A 22,323-nucleotide genomic window follows, 5' to 3' on the forward strand; every position below is an offset into this window, starting at 1 on the left:
TCTCCCTCTTTTTCTATCTCGTGAAATAGATTGTGGAGTATTGGTATTAGTTCTTCTTTAAAGTTCTTGTAAAACTCTGCTGTATATCCATCCGGTCCTGGGCTTTTCTTGGTTGGTAGTCTTTTGATGGCTTCTATTTCCTCACTTGATATTGGTCTGTTTAGGTTGTTTATATCTTCGTGACTCAATCTGGGTAGTTTATATGTCTTAAGGAATTTATCGATGCCTTCACTATCTTCTATTTTGTTAGAGTATAGGGTTTCAAAATAATTTCTAATTATCTTTTGTAATTCTGAATTGTCTGTTGTGATGATGCCTTTTTCATCCTGTAAGCTAGTAATTTGGGTTCTCTCTCTTCTTCTCTTTGTTAGCGTGGCTAGTGGTCTATCAATCTTATTTATTTTTTCAAAGAACCAACTTTTAGTTTTGTCAATTTTTTCGATTGTTTCTTTTGTTTGGATTTCATTGATTTCAGCTCTAACTTTAATTATTTCTTGCCTTCTACTGTATTTGCTGCTGATTTGTTCTTCGTTTTCTAAGGCTTCGAGGTGTAGTGTGAGGTCATTTATTTGTTGGCTTTTCTTTCTTTTAAGGAATGAACTCCATGAAATGAATTTTCCTCTTAGTACTGCTTTCATAGTGTCCCAGAGATTTCGATATGTTGTGTCTGAGTTTTCGTTTACCTCTAAGAATTTTTTAATTTCCTCTTTGATGTCTTCTGTAACCCTTTGTTCATTCAGTAGCATATTGTTTAATCTCCATGTGATGTAGGATTTTTCCTTTCTCACTTTATTATTGATTTCCAATTTCATTCCATTATGATCAGATAAAATGCATGGTAGTATCTCAACTCCTTTGTAATTGCTAAGATTTGTCCTGTGACATAATATATGGTCTATTTTTGAGAATGATCCATGTGCTGCTGAGAAGAAAGTGTATCCGCTTGATTTTGAGTGGTATATTCTGTATATATCAATTAAGTCTAAATTATTAATTGTATTATTGAGTTCTATGGTTTCTTTATTCAACTTTTGTTTGGAAGATCTGTCCATTGGTGAGAGAGGTGTGTTAAAATCTCCCATGATTATTGTGTTGTGGTCTATTAGACTCTTGAACTTGAGAAGAGTTTGTTTGATGAACGTAGCTGCACTATCGTTTGGGGCATATATATTAATGATCGTCAAGTCTTGTTGGTGTATGGTTCCCTTGAGCAGTATGTAGTGTCCTTGTTTATCCCTTTTGATTATCCCTTTTGGCTTGAAGTCTATTTTGTTTGATACAAGTATGGACACCCCTGCTTGCTTCCGGGGTCCGTATGAGTGATATGATTTTTCCCAACCTTTCACCTTCAGTCTGTGTATGTCTTTTCCTATCAGATGAGTCTCCTGTAGGCAGCATATTGTTGGATCTTTTTTAAAAATCCATTCTACTAGCCTATGTCTTCTGATTGGTGCATTTAAGCCATTAACATTTAGGGTTACTATTGAGATATGGTTTGTATTTCCAGCCATATTTGGTTATGTATGTTACTTAACATGATTTGTTTTTCCTCTGTGCTTAGTTTTTCCTTTACTGTACTACCTCCCGCTGTTGGTTTTCATTGTTATTTTTCATTTCCTCTTCCTGTAATGTTTTGCCAAGGATGTTTTGAAGAGCTGCTTTTCTAGCTGCAAATTCTTTTAACTTTTGTTTATCATGGAAGATTTTTATTTCATCTTCTATCCTGAAGCTTAATTTTACTGGATACATGATTCTTGGTTGGAACCCTTTTTCTTTCAGCGTTTGAAATATGTTGTTCCAGGATCTTCTAGCTTTCAGAGTCTGTGTTGAAAGATCAGCAGTTATCCTGATTGGTTTACCCCTAAATGTAATCTGCTTCCTCTCTCTTGTGGCTTTTAAGATTCTCTCCTTATTCTGTACGTTGGGCATCTTCATTATTATGTGTCTTGGTGTGGATCTCTTATGGTTTTGTACATTTGGTGTCCTGGAGGCTTCTAGTATTTGGATTTCTTTTTCATTCTTTAAGTCTGGGAAGTTTTCTAGTATTATTTCATTGAATAGATTGCTCATTCCCTTGGTTTGGACCTCTGTACCCTCTTGTATCCCAATAACTCTTAGGTTTGGTTTCTTGATGTTATCCCATAATTCTTGGATGTTCTGCTCATGATTTCTTAACATTCTCGCTGAGCTGAATATGTTCTTTTCAAGTTGAAAAACTTTGTCTTCGTTGTCTGAAGTTCTATCTTCTAAGTGTTTTACTCTGCTGGTAATACTTTCATTTGAGTTTTTAATTTGGTTTATTGTTTCCTGCATTTCCAGGATTTCTGTTTTTTTTTTTATATCCTCTATCTCCCTATAGAGTTGATCTTTTGCTTCTTGGATTTGTTTGTGTAATTCATTGTCAAAGTGATTTTTCATTGTTCGAATTTGATGTATAATGTCTTCCTTGATACTCCAGATCATCTGAAGCATGTATATCCTGAACTCTTTGTCTGACATTCCATCAGCTGCAGATATTACCTCATCTAATGTTGAATTGACCTGTATTGTTTGTGGTCCTTTCTTTCCTTGTCTTGTCATACTGCTCATGATTCTTTCTAGCTTTGTGAAACTGTTGTGCTAATGTTTTTCCCTTTATATATTTGTATTGTTCTTGTATAGCTCCAAAATCCCTCTTTTGCAGAGAAAGACAATGTTAATAGATCCCAATATCAACAGTACATTATCTAACCACAAGTTTTCATTATTAATAAATTTATAGTTAGATTCTAAGACTATAGATATTGGTTTTAATTATTACTTAAGAATATATTCATTAGTTTCATAAAAGGCGTACCATATCTGGTGGCATATAGAAAACTTAATTTCAGACGAAGGATGTTATACTTAGAGGGAAAGGAGTGAGGGTATGAGGTTAAACTAACTTAGCACCTTTGGAGAACTCTAACCACTAGACTGGTAATTTATGGAAGAATGTATAGACTCAACCTCCTATCTATTTAGATAGTTACCCTATGTATAGATAGCAAAAGTTAGGAGGTTGAAAGTGGGATAGAGAGAATACGAATTAAAAAAAAGAAAAAAATAACAAGGAAGAAAAGAGAAATAAGAGAAGGAAAAGGGAAGATAGAAATAAAGAAAAAAAATGGGGGGGAGGTGGGGTAAATGCAATTCCTCTATATTATATTACTTTGGTAATTCGGTTGTTCATGCACAGTTCTTGGTTTCACATATGCTGAAGTTGTGGAAGAGAGAGAAGAAAAGAGAGGAAAAAAAAAGTCTCTCAGAACACTGTTTTCCTTGCTTCCAGTAGGTGGCGTTGTCTATTCCTAGCTTGAGCCTCTGTATTCAGGGTGGTGGGTATAGCTAGTGTGAAAGGAAATGAGCTTCCAACTGTATCTTCCCTACTCTAGTCTCTGAGGTAGAAACCAGGTGTCTGTACAGTTGTTGTTTTGCGTTGATAGCTACAACCCCCAAAAGCTTGTGGGAAATATTTTGAATTATGGCAGCTAAGGGTGGGGGAGTTGGAAACCGGGTACCTGGATCTGCGGCAGAACTGTGCTGGTAGCCACACCCCCTTTGATGGGTTTTAAAGGTTGATGGGCTTCCTCCGGACTAGCACTCGGGGTGGGGCCAGACTTCCTCCTCCCGTCTGGCTGGGCGCCTGGCACCCAGATTTTTCAAATCAGTTATTTTTCAAACTTCAGAAAACTTCTCTCAGGCCTGGAGAGGGCCCTGGGGTCCTCAGGACCCCCATTTGCACTCATGTCCTGACTTAACCCTATGGACTCTGACTTTTATCTGTTTTGCATTGGATTTCTGCATAAGATTTCACTTAAACAGCAGAAGGATGATATTTTAAAGTTGAAATTGCTTTTTGTTCCTGGTGCTTCGTTACACCCTGGGCCCTTTACTCAGTCAATGAGCATGGCATTCTATGGTCATTGCCTTATAGAAAGGTGACTCTGAGAAAGCAATGACGAAGAAAGAACATCCTTAGATTCTAAAATTAAAAGCCTATGCTTCAGAAAGGGCAGATTCCTGTGTGTAGGTTAGAGATTTGAGAAATGAGGAAGGACTGGACTTTCAAAGCTGTCATAGAGGGAAAGATGGAGGGGCAGTGAGTAAGGAAGGAGGCCTGGGACTGGAGGAGGGACCAGATTCCAGGAGGTGCAGGGTTGGCATCAAGAGGTCTCTAGTTGGGCTGGAGCTGTGGCTCAGTGGTAGAGCGCTCACCTTGGCATGTGTGAGGCCCTGGGTTTGATCCTCAGCACCACATAAAAATAAATAAAAATAGAGGTATTGTTGTTCAACTACAACTAAAAAAAAAAAGAGGTCTCTAGTTGATTTCAAATTATAATATAGAGTTATAGTAACAAGGACCACATGACGCTGGCATAGAATACATAGACTGGTGATATGGAATAGAAGACAGACAAACCCATACAAATACAATCATCTGATCACTGACAAAAGTGCCAAAAGCATACATTGGAGAAAAGACAGCCTTTTAAACAAAAGGTGCTGGGAAAACTTGTTATCCATTTGTAGAAGAATGAGAATAGATCATTGTCTCTTATTCTGCACAAAAAATCAACTCAAAGTGAACCACCAGACCTGAGAATTAGACCAGAAACTATGTGACTTTAGGAAGGAAACAGGGTCAACACTTAACATGCAGGAACAAGCAATGACTTTCTTAGTAGGACCCCTAATGCTCAGGAAATAGTGCCAAAAGTGAATAAATAGGATGGCATCAAATTAAAAACCTTCTGTACAGCAAAGGGAATATTTAAGAATTTTAAAAGAAAACCTACAGAGTGGGAGAAAATCTTTGTTTTCTACTCTCCTGATGAGGATTAATATCCAGAATATATAAAGAACTCAAAAAACTGAACACCAAAAAAGCCAGATAACCCAATTAATAAATGGGCAAATGATCTGAATAGATACTTCTTAAAGAAGAACTACAAATGGCCAACAGATACATAAAAAGTTCAGAATCATTAGCAATTAGGAAAATGCAAATCTAAACTGTACTCAGATTTCATCTTACTGCAATCAGGATTACAGCCATCAAGAGTATGAACAATAATAAATTCTGGAGAGGATGTAGGGAAAAGGAGACACTATTACACTGTTGGTGGGATTGTAAATTAGTACAACCACTATGGAAAGCAGTATGGAGGGGGCTGGGGATGTGGCTCAAGCGGTAGCGCGCTCACCTAGCATGCGTGCGGCCCGGGTTCGATCCTCAGCAGCACCACATACCAACAAAGATGTTGTGTCCGCTGAGAACTAAGAAAAAATAAATAAATGTTAAAATTCTCTCCCTCTGTCCCCCTCTCTCTCTCACTCTCTCTTAAAAAAAAAAAAAAAAAAAAGAAAGCAGTATGGAATTTCCTCAAAAGACTGGGCATGGAACCATATAACCTAGCTATCCTACTCTTCAGTATTTATCTAAAGAATTAGTCAGTACACTGTAGCAATACATGCATACCCATATTTACAATTTACAATAACCAAACTATGGGATCAGCTTAGGTGTCTATCAGTGGATGAATGGATAAAGAAAATGGATAAAGAAAATAAAAAAATGAGTTTAAATTCATTTAGCCATAAAGGAGAAAAGTGAAATTATGTTATTTGCAGGAAAATGGATGGAACTTGAGAACATGTTAAGTCAAAGAAGCCAAACTCAGAAGGTCAGTGGTCACATATTTTCTCTTATATGTGGAAACTAGAGAGGAAAAAGGAAAAGAAAATTTGAGGGAATCTCATGAAAATCAAAGGGAGATTAGTAGAACAGAGGAAAGGGCCCAGGGGAGGAAGGGGAGAAGTGATGGGGAGTAATATTGGCCAAATTATAATGTTATAATGTGTGGATATATGAATATGTAACTACAAATCCCACCATTATGTATAAGTATAAAGCACCAATAAAAATTATGGAAAAAGAAAAAGAGAGAGAGAGATGTCCAGGCTCTGCTGGCTCATTAGGTATTGAAAAATGGCTCATCTATGTGTGGTGTCAAATGGAACCAAGTCTCCATTGGAATGGGTACTGAGACCCCATAAGGAGAAGCTTCATTAGTGGATGTCTTATTGGTATATGGTGAGGATTCCTTCTTAGATAGCCATCTGCATATCCTCCAATGCCTAATATGAATACCCCCTCCCCCAATTTGTGTCTCAATACATTTCTCCTTCCTATGGCATATGCAACTAGTAGCCTACTCAGTTTCCATTTTCCTTTTTCCTCCTGCTGTTATATCTTTAATTTGGTTCAATCTGACAATGTGCCCATCAAAAAAATACTTAGGCTTCTTTCATGGTCACATGGATAGCGCTGCCAATGAGATGTAAATGGAACACTGACATCTTCCCCTGGATAAGGCTTCTGGAAGGGAAGCTATTATTTTTCTAAGACCAACGGACAGCTCACTGGTATAAGCCCTTTGTTTTTTCCTTTTCCCCTTTTCCTGCCTGCAGTGGAAACAGGATGCTCAAAGATGCCCAGCCATTTTGTGACTACTTGCTAAGAATGGCAGAACAGAGGGAGTAGAAGGAACCTGTTGCTTGAGCAGCCAAGCCTGGGTTACCTGCTACTCAGTTTCTTGGTTACATGAGAGAAATGGACACCTCACTTAGTCCACTATTTTCCTTCTGACACATGTAATTGAGTACACTTGTGACAAGTCCAAAGACTTACAGTCAGCATTGGAACATCTGTCCCACATTCATGAGCTCCACTTCTGTGATTGATGGGGGACGTGATTCTGGGGACCTGGAGAAGATATAGAATGCTAGGGAAAACCTCATGGACATAGGTAAAACCAAATGGAATCTGTTCGCCATCTCTATAAAGCCAGGGCATTGATAAACTATTCCCCTTCCATTATGGAAGAAGATGTTTACTTAAATATAGAAAACTAAATCCTCTCTTCCAGTCCATTTTTGTCTCTAAGGTTAAGGGAGGTGCAGTGACTTGCTCATGGTCCCACACGTAACTGATGATGACTAATGTGATTGGTAAGCAGGTCTCGCCTACTTCCCATACTTTCTTACCACCATTATGGTTCAAGTATGCTGTGCTCCTTCATATTTCATTTTATTATTTTTTTTTAGCTGAATCTCTGGCATGCCAAATTAGCAAAATTTGAGGGCTTTTGAATGAAAGTAAATAAGGCTTAGACAAATCAAATAATTTACAAGAAATCCAGATGGCAATTAAAAGGATGAATCCTGGTGTTTCTAAATGACAAGCAATTCTCTTAATCTTAATTATTAATTGTTAAATCTAAAAGCCTTGTGTGTTCTTAAATTCTGATTTACTTGTCATCAGTGTACTTAAGGGAAATGGAAAACGAATTAAGTAAGTTTCTATGTTCACAAGCAGATTCAAGGATAGGACAGGCACCACTCATATAGGTATCAGGTTAAAACTAAGAAGCAGGTTCCAGACTCAGGTAGTGTTGATACTTTGTGTCTCTCTGTTTCTAAGAAGTGGTATCACAATTTTGAAGTCTAGAGAAGAAGACTGAATTCTTTTCCATAGAACATAGTTCATGGAGAGTTGGTTGGGAAATCAGTCCTGAGAGCATTGAGAATTTGATGGTAGGTCTTTAATACCGCTTGCTTTATGGAAGCTCACTGAGGGAGTTTCATTGGATTTTGGTATAGCACCCTCTAGTGGTCAGTTTTCTTCTATGGGAAAATTGAATCAAAACCCCTTGAATGGAGCAATTTTGGAATCAGTGTTTGCCATTATCAATAGTGATTCTGTACCTTTTTTGGGAAAGCATTTCCTTGCTCCACATAGTTTATTTTACAGAATTTTACTGAGTCCCAACTTGTATTCCTTTTGATGCTGTTTACATTCTTTACTTCTTCATTTTCTTTCAGTTGAAGAGGGTAGCGATGCTTCTCTTGGCATCTGAAATGTACACTTTCAAATTCTGCCTTTCAAGGCCAGTGTTTATTGAACCACTTGGAAGGGAGGAAAGAACTTCTCCTAACTCCATTAAGTGTAAAAGGGAAGCTTGCTACCTACCACTCCTGTGGACAACATGTATTATTTTTTTGGATTGATTTAATGTAACTTTTATTTTTAAAGTACATGAAAACCCCTTAGAAAATTGCAAAATCCTATACATATCTAAGTATTGGCTGCAACTCTTGTCTTAAAGAACAGGAAACAGCCACTGAGCTCAGTAATAAAGCAGCAAATCTTCAACTTGAAGGTTAGAAGAACATTCTTATATTAATTCATCCAATATTTATTAAGCACCTATAGTTGGTAAATACAAAGAAGTTCTTAAAGAGTTATTTGGTATACTGGGGGTGAGAGAAGCATAAACAAACACAATAATGGGTGAATGCTTTTATGGACTTAGATTCCCTTTACAATAACAATAACACAAAAGCAATTTAACTTACATTGAATCCAAGCTTTTGTCCCATAGCAGTGGGAAAATGGAAGTGGGGGCAGACCCAAATGGAGGCTACAGAAAAGTTCACATTCAAGGGCTAACCAACAGCATTGGTACTTTCCCAATATTTGTTTAGCATAGATTTTGACCAATATAGTGTTAGTACTTTTGTAAGACCTTATTAACATAAAATTTGACCAATTGCATTGGCTAGACAGCTATATAAACCCTTAGACTAGTACATATAGGCAGCAACCTGTTAGCTCTTGGTTCCCCTTTCTCTTTGCAAAGTTCTCTTTTCTTCTCACTCACTTGAATAAATCATACTCCTTTCACTCTTGCCTTTTGTTACTATCCTTGGATTTCATTCTTCAAATTCATAGATAAGAACCTGGAAAAATCCATATGAAACAAAATGAAATTAAACCCCTATCTCTCACCATGCCAAAACTCAACTCAAAGTGGATCAAGGACCTAGGAATTAAACCAGAGTCTCTATGTCTAATAGAAGAAAAAGTAGGCCCTAATCTTCATTATATGGGATTAGGCCCCAACTTCCTTAATAAGACTCCTATAGTGCAAAAATTAAAACCAAGAATCAATAAATGGGATGGAATCCAACTAAAAAGTTTCTTCTCAGCAAAAGCAACAATCTGTGAGGTGAACAGAGAGCCTACATCCTGGGAGCAAATCTTTACTCCTCACACATCAGATAGAGCACTAATCTCTAGGGTATATAAAGAACTCAAAAAGCTATGCACCAAAAAAGCAAATAACCCAATCAACAAATGGACCAAGGAACTGAACAGACGTTTCTTGGGAGAAGATATACAATCAATCAACAAATATATGAAAAAATGTTCATCATCTTTAGCAATCAGAAAAATGCAAATCAAAACTACTCTAAGATATCATCTCACTCCAGTCAGAATGGCAGCTATTATGAACACAAATAACAATAAGTGTTGGCGAGGATGTGGGGAAAAGGCATACTCATACTTTGCTGGTGGGCCTACAAATTGGTGTAGTCAATCTGGAAAGCAGTACGGAGATTCCTTGGAAAGCTGGGAATGGAACCGCCATTTGACTCAGCTATCCCTCTCCTCGATCTATACCCAAAAGACTTAAAAAACAGCTATAGGAACACAGCCACATCAATGTTTATATCAGCACAATTCACAATAGCTAACCTGTGGAACCAACCTGGATGCCCTTCAGTGGAAAAATGGATAAAATAAACGTGGCATATATACACAGTGTAATTTTACTCAGCATTAAAAGAGAATAAAACCATGGCATTTGTGGGTAAATGGATGGTGTTGGAGAAGATAATGCTAAGTGAAGTTAGCCAATCCCCAAAAAACAAATGCCGAATGTTTTCTCTGATATAAGGAGGCTGACTCATAGTGGGGTAGGGAGGGGGCCATGGGAGGAATAGATGAATTCTAGATAGGGCAAAGGGGTTTGAGGGAAAGAGAAGGGGCAGGGGTTTAGCAAAGATGGTGGAATGTGATGGACATCATTATCCAAAGTACATGTGTGAAGATACGAATTGGTGTGAATATACTTTGTATATAACCAGAGATAGGAAAAATTGTTCTTATAAGTGTAATAAGAACTGTAATGCATTCTGCTGTCATTTATTAAAAAAAAAAAAGGACCTGGAAAGAAGAAGGTGGCAGTGAGTTGTTGAGGTTTGCTCTGATCTTGGAGGGCATAGCCTGCCATTAAGAACTGTAATACACCACTTGTTAGTAGTGAAGAATCTGGCTTTGCTGGCTGTGATTCTTGCTGATGCCAGGAGGCATCCCCTGCTGTAATTAGCTGCTAACACTAAAGTGGGCTTTCTTGGCTGCAGAGGTCTTCAGCTTAGGCAGACTCTACCTGCCAACAGAAGTGGACAGTTGGGTTTCATCTCACATGCTGGTTTCAGTTTCATTTGGGAAGACATAATGTCCAAAGATCCACATGATTTGCTGATAATTACATATGTATATCATATAAAGGAAAAGTAAACTCACATCTGTTAATCATGGAATAATTCAATGGTTTATATGAAAATCCTAAAGATATATTTTAGAAGATAACTTGAAAATTTCTTTTATTCCACTGTTTTCTGAATAACAAAAAAGCATGATATCTCCCTCTCCCCAGAAAAAAGAGGCAGAAAGAGAAGGTTGCTGTGGCAAGCACAGTGTCTGGCATGTACTAGAGGCTAAAAATATTCTAGATACGAACAAATACATTAGTGAGAAGATGGGGAGGGCTGAATGGGCATGAAGAAAGCTTACCCAGGGCAGTTACTGGGTAAGCTGAAGTGGGTTCCTGCTAGCTGAAGCTGGAGAGAAGCCCCATTTCATAGGGAGCTGCAGAGAGGGACCACGCTGCATCTACAACCAGGTATGACCTCTTTCTTGTCTCCCAGGGTGATGAGTGTAAATAGTGACTAGTTTCTTTGGATGGCGCAACTTATGTTGTTCAAGGGACAAAATTTACATGCCTTATCTGCAAACTCACACTCCATTTCCTCCCCTATTTATTTCATAAGCTCATAGTTTGTCTGGCATGGTAAAAGATGCAAATGAAAAATAGTGAGTATGTAGACTGTAAAATTGTTAGCTCTTGTTTTGCTCATTTCCTTGTTAATTTATGTGCCCTTATCCAAAGCCCTTGGGGCCATATGTGTTTTAAAATTGGGATTGTTTTGGAATTCAGAAAATTAAAACAGTTATCTATGATATTGTTGTGTGATATCCCTAGCAGTCTGAGGAAAGCCCTTATGCCAAACAAATTAATATGTGTACAGAAAAATATGAATATTTGTACTCAATAGGACAAATGAAAACTAAAATAGCCTCATTTATGTCAGCTCAGGTTGTGCCACCATATAGACTTCAATATCAAATGCAAGGAAAAAATATTTTCAGCGTGTGTGTATGTATTGTATTTTCAGGACTGAGAATTGAACTGTATGCCTTGTGCATACTAGGCAAGTTCTCTGTGCTCTGTGCTCTGCCACTGAACTAAATCTACAACTCAGTGTTTGTTTATTTTTTTGATTGCAGAAATGTGAATAAGAGGTTGTGGATCCACAATGCTTCTTTCTTAAAATGCTGCCTTCCAGGGACTGGTTATTCATTTTACTTTGGAAGCACATCTGTCCAGTGCTATATGCTCCTCATAGGGATCTCATTTTTCTGGCTTGTTTCATGTCACGAAGGTCCTCAGAACACTTAGTAAGTTTTTGTTAACTAAACAAACAATAGTCTTAGAAGATACGTTATGATATCAGCTTTTTACAGTTCATGAAATCAAACCCCAGGAGAAGACTTGGCACAGGAGGAAATAGAGAGTTCTTAGTCCTTACCATCCCTGAACATTTGCACACAGAAGAGTGATGGTTTGTGAATATATCTTGAATTTAAAAGGAAATGAGGCTGGGTCTAACTTGTGGTTCTTAGCAGGGGACAATTTACCCCTTTCCCAGTATAGGGGAGAGGCATTTGGCGATGTCTGGAGATATTTTGGGGTTATCATAGTTCAGGGGGACCTGGTGGCTAGAGGCTAGGATGTTGCTAAGCATCCTAGACTACACAGAACAGCCCCATAATAAAAATTAGCCAGTCTTGAAAGATAATACGTTGATGTTGAGAATTTTGCATAATTCAGAAAAACCCTAATCTAAGACTTTGAGTTGGTAGATGCATCTGATTACTTTCTGAATGAATGACTCTCCACATCATTTTCTCCAAACTCCTTTCCCACCACCAAGTACCATGCAGGTACTGCACCCATCCCCTGTTCCTGTATACTTTACAAAACTGCCCTGTTGTCAAGTGAATGAATGCCTGTTCCTCTGGCCTGGCTGGCTGGGGCTGGCTGTACTACTGGCTCAAGAGTGGGAGTGAACAAATGGGTTTTTCTCTCTGATGCAGGAGTATCTTAAAGAATTAAAAAAACTGTCAAAGTAACAAAAATAATGTCTTTAAGATCAGAATGGTGATTTTACATTTTTTTTGCTTCTTTATCTCTTTTGTCTTGGGAGATGAAAAGGCAAACTCTTGCTGTTGGTAACTTCAGAGTCACCAGCAGAGGGCAGACATTACTTACCAAAAAGGAAAATCCCACATTATGCTGTCCTTCATGTAGAGACTAAAATGTCTGCAGAAATCTGCAGGAACCACCTGATTGATCAACTACCTGTCCTGGCCATTTTCTTCCCCTGTGCGGTAATCAACATGATTGTAGTTGTCTCAGTTATGATTCAGTATCTCAAGATTAGACTTCTCTTTTTTGGAATAACAATTTTGAGGTGATTCTAAAATCTTTCTTGAAAAATTAAAATACTATTTTTCCTAAAAACCATGTATGCTCATTAAAGAAAATTTGAAAAAAATTATAAAAAATATTATAATATCTATCTATCTATCTATCTATCTATCTATCTATCTATATCGCCAACCAAGATGATCGTGTTTTTTGGTAATTCCCTCCCCTCCCGCAATCTCTTTTCTGTTAAAATTTCTGGAAATGGATCTGTAGCAAAGACATATGAAAAGGCCTCTGACACACTGAGAAGTGTATAAATGTGCTGTATTTTCTTGTCTTGATGCCTTTGCACCCAGTTCAACTTGGATCTCTCTTTCCAAAATCTCTAAAAAATCCAAATCCTATATATTGTTTAGGGTCAAACTTGATTCTTTCTAGCAGGAATTGATTTATTTTCTCAGTATTTTTGTGCCATTGTGCTTATGACTCTCTTATGGCAATCACTTCTTTCTGCCTTATAATTTGATTTTTAGGTACAACGTAATCTTCTTACTGATTCTTTTGTTCAGGCTTAGAATTGGGCATTTCTGTGGGTTGAATTTTGAATGTGGGAAATTTGACTTTAGATTTCTGTCCTCTGTTGCACCATAATGAAGCTATCACATTGTAAAGAGTTTTAAGTATTTGTGAGGAGAAAAAAATGTTGAAAGAAATGAAAAGAGTCAGGAGAGAAGGAAGGGAGGGGGGAAAAAGGGAAGAAAGGAAGTAGTGAAGGAAAGAAGGGGTAGGGAAGGAAAGTTGTTTCATATTAACTGGCAACAAACTTTTAAAGACAGAAAGGCAGTGTTCCAGTTTCATTGAGAAGGCCATGGGAGGCTAAGAGCTACCTCATGTTTAGAATTTCATTTGGTAGGATTTTTTTTTTTCAGATTTAGAAGTCTCAGAATTTGGGTGTTGTGGATTGAACTGTGCCTTCCAAAATGATAATTGAAATCTAAACCTCTGATGCTTGTGAAGGTGACCTTATTTGGATATAGGGTATTTTCAGATGTAATCAAGTTCAGATGGGGTCACACTGGATTGGAATAGTTCTAAATCCAATGACTGGTGTCTTTATAAGAAAAGGGAGATTTGGAGGAGACACACATAGAGGGAGGGCAGCTATGTGAGTGAAGATGGAGTTAGAGATTGGAGTGGTTCAGCTGCAAACCAATGGATGCCAAGGATTACTGGCCACTACCAGGGACTGAAAGAGGGAAGGAAGGATGCATCCTGGAGCCATCAAAGAGAGGATGGCTCTGCAGACACTTTGATTTCATATTTCTCCCCTTTAGAACTGAGAGGGAATGCATTTCTGTTGAGTTAAACTACCCACTTTGTGGTAATTTGTTATAGCAGCCTAAGGAAATGAATGCATCATGTTAAGAGCCCTTAGTGACAATAGGCCCACCTGGGAAAAGCAGAGAAGCCCTATGGATATTTTAAAGAAAATCAAGATTCCAAGGAGGTAAAGGAAGTTCTTGATGAGAGTCAAACAGAAGGGGGTTGTTTGAAGTGTTCAAAAATAGCTTTAGGTCTTCAACAAATTTTAACACAGGTGAATCTTTCTTATTCCTAATTTATTTTACAAGGTGTTAGGTCTTACTGTTGTTTTTTAAAAAGTCTGCAAAAGTTTAACCTTCTGATTTCTTGTGTGTTATCAAATATTTCTAAATTCACAAACAGTTTTCAGCATCTTGGTCAGAAACTATTTAGCTCCTAAATAGTTTCTATTGTATCATTGTAAGTTACAACTGATCATGTGAAACATTTAAAAATGGTAGATGCCAAGATCAAGCTCTTAGATTGAAATAAGGATTCAGTGCACTCAGCCATTTATTTATTCATTATCATCCTAAGGGTTTACAGGATTCTTAGGATTAAATTATAACAGGGAAAATAGTGCCAAAGTTGGGTACTGGAGTTTCCCCTCTGAAATAAGATCAAATGTTTCTCTTTATCCCTGTGACTCAATTAACAGAGGTGCTATTCCGGGACAGAGAGTTCAGTTCTTAGGAGAAAGCAACTTGCTGGTGGTTGTAGGTGGGATTGTTTGATAAGTGTGAATATCACCTTCCATGGTGAGAAAAACAAGTCTGGGACACCTAATGCCATTCCTTAGGTTCCCATGAGAACCCTTACATGCCTTCAGCTTTGCATGAATAATGAAGATGTCGGTGACAGGGATAACAACTACCATGACTGGAACAAAAACAAGAGTAAACACTCTGCCAGAAATATTTTAGCCTAGGCCTCTAGCAGTGTTTGGCACATAGTATCCACTCAATGAAAGCTTACAGAATGAATAGAATAAATGACTTGAATGAATGAATTAGTGGAATTGGATCCCTCACAGCAGGGCCCTTTATTGCTTTGTGACTGAATTTGTTTTTGTAAATTTCCTGGCAGGATGACTAGAAATGAGGGCGGCTCGGTGGATACTGACAGTGTATGGCCAAAGTCATTAATTTAGAATGGTAATGAGTTTTAGTTTTCTCATATTACCTCCTGTCATTTGAGGGTCACTGGCTCCTGAGCATATTAGCTGTCTGGTACTGGATCTTGGACAAAGGTCTTAGAGCACTGTGAATGTATCCAAACCACAGACCAACCATGTTGATGGTAGCAATGACAGCGATATTTCTGTTTTCAGTTCCTGGTGAGTCTCTACAGTAAGTTCTTATTTGGCTAAAAATAATATTCCCATTTGAAAAATTTCTGAACTTTAGATTTAATACTACCTAATTAATACTACCTGATTTAGGGGCTGGGGTTGTGCCTAGCATGTGTGAGGCACTGGTTTCAATCCTTAGCACCACATATAAATAAATAAAAAATAAAGGTATATCAACAACTAAAAAATATTTAAAAAAATACTACCTGATTTATCCAATAAATGTTTTTTTAGGTACCTACTATATGGTAGGCACTTTTAGGCACTGAAGATTTTATAGAGACCAGAAAACCTCCATGGAACTTAAATTCCAGTGAGGAGGGAGTGATAATATGCAAATAAAAATGTTATGAAGATAAGAGAGAGAATGAGATGTCAAGGAAGATTTCTGGGGAATAGGTGGTGTACTTTTTAGAGTTATGGGGTTACTAAGGGAGGAGAGATATATTTTGAAGCCTGAAATCAAGAGATCCATTTTGGTGGTGTTAAATTGGAAATGTCTATTAGACTACTGGACATTATTTTCTTTTGATATCAGGTGTGGGTGTGTGTGTAATAGTGTGAAAAAATTTGATTGCATTAAAAGATCACTGGAGAGGGAGTTAAGAAGCCTAGATATCTCCCTACCCCTGCAGAAAAGTAAGAATAAAAAAAAAAGGAAGGGAGACAGAAAGAAAAGAATGGAAAAGAAAAAGAAAAAAAGAGAAAAGAAAAACTTAGATGACTTTGAGCAAGTAACTTAATCTTCCTGGGTCTAAGTTTATCCTTAAGAAGATTTGTCAGGATGATCTCTTCTTGCTATTTTCTACTCCTGTGATTTTGGGTTATCTATAACCTTATCCACTGATAGTAGCTACCTTAGTAATATGGTTTACCTAAGAAAATTGTCAACATCCTGACCTTCTCAAGAAGGCATGGTTATGTCGGAAGAGATAGTACTCTGTCTTTGACCCATCCATTTTGCATCAAAAGGTAGAGCATGATAAGCCAAGGATAAAAGGAGTTTTTCATTACCACAGGTACTCATTCTTACATAATGGGTGCTTGTTCTGTACTCAAGGTATTATTTTGTGGGCCTGGTAAGATGGAAGCTACCCCTACTGCATGAGAAGAAAGTTTAATCACAAGGGAGAAATCATGCATTCAGGTGAATACTACCCTCCCACCTCCACTGAGACCACTCACCATATGGCCACCCACCTTCACTGTGAAATCTGGTGGCCTTCTCTCAGTTTTCCTATTGCTTGATTGTTTATGTCACTCGACATGGCTGATGAAACTCTAACAGAACTCTCCATCACTGCCTCCACTGACCAGACCACCCTCATTCTCTGCTTACTTCCCTAATTCCTTCTGCCCTGGGTAGTTTGTTGAATTTTTCCTCTCACCTTCCCTTAAACATAACTCTCTCCATAAGGTTCTTTTCTCTGTGTTTTCTTTCTTTCTTCTTTTCTTTGTACACATTATTATTCCTGAGCCATATTATTTTTTTGCTTTCACTCCCTTCTCCGCTTAGATGGCATTGACTCTTAAATTGTCAACTCTGACTTCTCTTAGGAGCTTTTTTTTTAATATTTATTTTTTAGTTATAGTTGGACACAATATCTTTATTTTATTTTTTATGTGGTTCTGAGGATCAAACCCAGTGCCTCACGCATGGTAGGCGAGCACTCTACCTCTGAGTCACAACCCCAGCCCAGAGCTTCTTATTTTTGAATGATGATTAGTCACCTCTCTTTGTATGTCCAAAATTGAACTAATTATCTCCACATTTGCCTTTCAAACTGTTATTTTTCCTTCTTGTGTTCTTTATCTCATTTAATCCCATCACTGAATTGTTGAAGCTAGAAGTCTCAGAGTGAGCATTTTTACTTTCATCTTGTTCATTGTGATATTCAGGCTCCAAGCTGGCCCCAATTTATGTTCAATTCTCTCTATTCACATCTTTTTATGGTCTCCTCCTACAAGGTGTCGTGTTTGATCTGTGTGACCAGAGTATGTGAAAAGTGATGGTGTGTGACTTCTAAGGCTTGGTCTTAAGGGAACTTGTCACTTTACCATGTTAACTTTTGGGTCATTCATTCTAGGGAAAGCCAGTGGCCATGTCATGAGGACACTCAACCAACCTTGTGGGAGGTCCATATGGCAAGGATCTGAAGTATCTTGCTGACAGCATCAACTTATCAGCCATGTGAATGGGCCATCTTGGAAGTGGATCCTCTTGGCCCACTCAAAGCTTTAGATGACAGCAGTACTGGCCAGTCCCTTGACTGTGAAACCTCATGAGAGACTCTGAGCCACCAGATAAGCTGTTCTTGAACTTCGTGACCCATTAAAACTATGAGATAATATGTACTTATCATTATTTGAGGCTGATAAGTTTTGAGATAATTTATTTATAGGAATAGGTCACTAAAATATGTACAAACCATATTACAAATGTATTGTTAGTTACTAAATTCTTATTGATATTGCAATGCAAATATTTCTTAAGTGTAACTCACTTTATTCACCTCACTATTTTTGCTTTAATTTTAGGCCTTTTATCATCTCTCTCTTTTTTTAAAATTAATTGTAGGTAGACATTTAATTAATTAATTAATTAATTAATTAATTTTTATGTGATGCTGAGAATTGAACCCAGAGTCTCACATGTGCTAGGCAAATGCTCTACTATCAAGCTACAACCCCAGCCCCTTTATCATCTCTATATTGGTTTCCTTGTCTGTAATTAACTTCCTCTCCTACCTCTAGTCTACCCTCTGTGTTGCCATCCATTACCTTTTTAAAATATAAATCTGATCTTACTGCTGTCCTGCTGCATCAGTCAGGATGGCCTGCAGTTTTATTGTAGTAATAAACAAACTACAAATCAAAGTGGTTAAGACAACAAAGGTTTATTTTTTACTCTTGCTGCAGATATGCTGTCATTCAAGAGGAGGGCTCTGCTCATGATAATCACTCAGGAACCAGGTGGAAGAAAAGTCACTATCATAAAATTGCTGGCCACTGGGTAGAAGTAAATGAGAATGTGGCAGAGCATTCACTGGTTCTTAAACACCTGTCTGGAAGGGACCCACATCACTTCTTGTCATATTTAATTGGCCAAAACAAATCATGTGATCACTTCTGACTTCATGTGCACAGAGATATTCTATCCTTTCATGAACCTGCTTAAAACTTTTTAAAAAAAATATTTGTTTTTTAGTTTTAGGTGGACATAATATCTTTATTTTTACAATTATGTGGTGCTGAGGATTGAACCCAGTGTCCCTGCCTGCTAGGTGAGCACTTTACCACTGAGCCACAATCTCAGCCCCTGCTTAAACTTTTGACCAGTTCCCCTCAACCTTTAGGCTAGAGTCTAATTCCCTGTGAAGAACATGCAAGGCCCTTTTTGATCTGGGCTCAATCTGCTATTTCACTATCGTCTGCTGCCACTCTTCAGTTTCCATCTAAAACTCTGATTATACTGAATTGCTCTCCTTTCTAGAAGGTTTCATGCATTTCTTGCCTTTGTTCTTTGCATGCATTAGATTTAACTGGCAGGTTCACCTGGTCATCCCTCAAGGCCTATTTTCTCTTCCTTTATGCAGCCAACTGAGAATTCTCTAAATAGTTATTCCTTCCTCTTGGACCACCTTCCTCTTTATAAATACCTCCGTGATAGCATAGGTTTCATCTCATCACAGAGCAGGGAGCTGTTTATTTTCACATCTGTCTCTTCCTGAGTCTAAAGCTCCTTTAGGATAGCAACAATGTCTTGTATTCATGTGGCTACTGCCAAGTGCAAGCTTGGTATATCATAACAGCTTAAGAAATACTGGTTGAATGAATTGTATATATATCCTTTCCTCCAATCTCCAAAGTTTAGTCATATATACTCTGCTCTCTGATTCGTGGCCTTTAAGGGATTTTTACCCATTTTATTTCCTTCTATGTCATTTTATTTTTCCCACTTTCTAATAAAAGACTGGCTCTGGGGGGCTGAGGTTGTGGATCAGTGGTAGAGTACTCACCTAGCATGTAGTGAGGCACTGGGTTCGATCCTCAGCACCACATAAAAATAAATAAAATAAAGGTTAAAAAAAGACTGACTCTTATACTTAAAAACAGAAGAACAACCTTAGTCATGCCTGTGAAATCCTTTTTCCTGTTGGGTAACTCTAACTGAGATCTCACTTGTGATTCTCTGGTAATTTCAATGACATTTAATGCCATTTTTTTTTTGTGTATGTGCTCTTAATTCTGGACACAGTGCTCAGCACCAGGGACATGATGGCAGACAATAATCTCTGTGCTCAGTGAGTCTGTACCAAAATACTGTACTATACCTGCATCTTCAAGTGTTCCAGGGACCTGCTGAGGTACATTTATAATGGGGGACAGCTGCAGTTTCTAGTCACATTTTTTTTCAACATAGGATATATACAATTCCGTGTGTGTGTGTGTATATGTGTGTGTGTGTTACTAGTGATGGAACCCTCGGTTTCACATGTGCTAAGCAAGTTCTTTACCACAGAGTCACTTGCCCAGCCTTTTTTATTTTGAGACAGAGTCTGACTCAGTTGCCAAAACTGGCCTTGAACTTGGGATACTCTTGCCTTAGGCTCCAGGTAGCTGGGATTAAAGGAGTGTGCCACTTGCCTTGTATATAAATCCTTTGTTGGGAAGAGAGAATCTTCTTTCCAATACCTATTAAAAATCAGATGTTCCTGGGAAATGTTAGCCTTAAGCTGATTAGCATTTAATAATACCAGATTATTTAAATTTTAGAGTAGGAGCCTGGGAGATGGGGTGATACATTTTATAAGAGTGAATTAGGAATGCTCTTGACCTGAAATGATGTTAGGGCTGGTAAGGGAAAGATATGGGCATCTTGAAGTAGGTGGGGCTCTTTCAGGGGAAGGCAGTACTTCTGAGATGGGAAAGGCATTGAGAAGGGTGTAGAGTCTAGAACTGCCCTGTTCAATGTGGCAGCTACTGGCCACATGTACCAGTTGAACCCTTAAAATGTGTTCAGTCTCAGTTGCAGTGTTCACTGAGTATAAAATGCACAACAAACTTTTAAAAGATTTTAAAATCTCATAGTATATTTTCATATTGGCATTGTATTTTGGGTCTATTGTGCTAGGTAAATATATTATTAAAATTAATCTCGCCATCATTTTATTTTAATGTGACTAGTAGAAAACAATATTACACACCTGGTTCATTTTTATGATTTCCTTTATATTTGTACCAGATAGCACTGGTCTAGAAGTCAAATATTCCCCATTCAATTGAAAAAATAACTTCAAGAATTGTCTTATTGATTGTGAAACAATAATATCTCATTCTCAAAGGGCATCTCATGACTTTTAATATTCATGATCAATTAACATTTATAGTAATTTTTGTTCACTTACTTATTTCTATAATTCTACCATTTGGTCAAATTTTAACCATAGTCACTTGTATCATTTTTTGATCCCAATTGGCTCAGTGCTATTTGCTATCCATCTTTTCTGGGCAAGTTAACATCTGTTTTCATTAAGGGTTTTTCAGTTGTATCTTTCAAATGACAGAATGCTCTATTAATAGGGAAGGAGGATTCTCAAAGGTCTTAACCTGTTGCACTTTTCCTTTTCTAAAGTTTCTGTATCAATGATACAACTGCCTCTCAATTTTTCACTTTGAATATCTTATTGCTACTAAAAATGAATACAGTTTAAGACTATCAGAGTAAACCATGATTTTGGCTGCTGCAAATTAGTGAAAATTATTTTTGGATTAGTACTGAATTATCTGAGTGGAATTAGTCTCAAGAAATAACTCTAGGATCTTTATCCCCCATCTTTAACACCCCAAAAATTATCTTTCAGGGAAGTGACTAAAATTAGTATACTTTAGAATAAAAGCACTGACCTTATGATCTAGTAGTATTTGGTTCTTTCTAGCTCTAATCTCAGGGTTCCCTACATCATCAGTCTGGCCCCAAAATTGCTTCAACAATATCAGGCAGGGTTTACATCTATAAAGGACCTAAAGGGTGTTCCCACAACACTATTCAGAATGACAAAAGTCCCTAGCAGACTTCTTGCATCTCATTGGTCATCATTGCGTTCGTTATATGCTCTCAGTCTTGAGCCAACCATTCCAATGGTTTGATATTACCCTTGGTGGATTCCCTTAGCTGGGTGGAGGGAGTCACCCACTGCTGAGTCATTTGGCTATATGACACCTGAACAAAACTGAGCTTCTGTTAGAAAGAAAGAAGGGACAATGGGTGTTTGGTAGGCAACTACCAGTGGTTCTTAGGTAAAACCAATACAATGTGGTGAAGATGATAAGCAATTATTTTGATAGATGGTGAAACACAAAGGAATACTAGTATAGGCTGTTTGATTAGCATGGCAGTTTAGGAGTCTAAGTACGAGAATGCTACATAAGCATTGAAGTGTCATAGTCCAGAATACATTTATATATAGGATGGCTATGCTGTTCTGCTGATGAACTCATGCTTCCACAAGGGAAAACAGATGTTTTGAGCAGAGTTAGAAGAGAAGCGAGAAGCAATGAATCCAAGTTTTGCCGCATATTATTCAGGTGTTTCATCAACTTTGCTGCTTGAGTCCCTGGAGAGGAGGTGAGATGCTCTGAGTCAGATGTTTATACATAAGTAGTAGATCAAAAATAAATTAGCTCTTTGCTACACGAAGCAGCCTGTGGTGGTGTTTAGTCACATCAGATTTCTTATTTATTCACATAAACAGTGGGAACAAACAGAGTGAATGTAATAGATAGGACAAAGTCCAGACCGTACTCTCCCTTGGGAATAGTGGGAAGTTCTGAAAATTTTTCATTATTCACAGTAGAGGGTGAGAGCAAGAGCACTCATCTACACTTGTGCCCCAAACAGTTTCTTTT

The 22,323-nt window shown here is 37.7% G+C and overlaps 1 long non-coding RNA gene across 1 annotated transcript in view; it reads left to right on the forward strand.

Annotated features, from left to right (window-relative positions):
- The first annotated feature begins 10,607 nt into the window (after nucleotides 1-10,607).
- LOC120892715 (uncharacterized) overlaps nucleotides 10,608-22,323 on the forward strand; it is a 142,027-nt gene continuing 130,311 nt past the window's right edge. The window contains exon 1 of the long non-coding RNA XR_005737483.2: nucleotides 10,608-10,832. This is a non-coding gene — a long non-coding RNA (uncharacterized LOC120892715). The remainder of the gene's footprint in view (nucleotides 10,833-22,323) is intronic.

This window comes from Ictidomys tridecemlineatus, chromosome 7 (assembly GCF_052094955.1).
Source record: "Ictidomys tridecemlineatus isolate mIctTri1 chromosome 7, mIctTri1.hap1, whole genome shotgun sequence".
NCBI classification, from domain to species: domain Eukaryota; kingdom Metazoa; phylum Chordata; class Mammalia; order Rodentia; family Sciuridae; genus Ictidomys; species Ictidomys tridecemlineatus.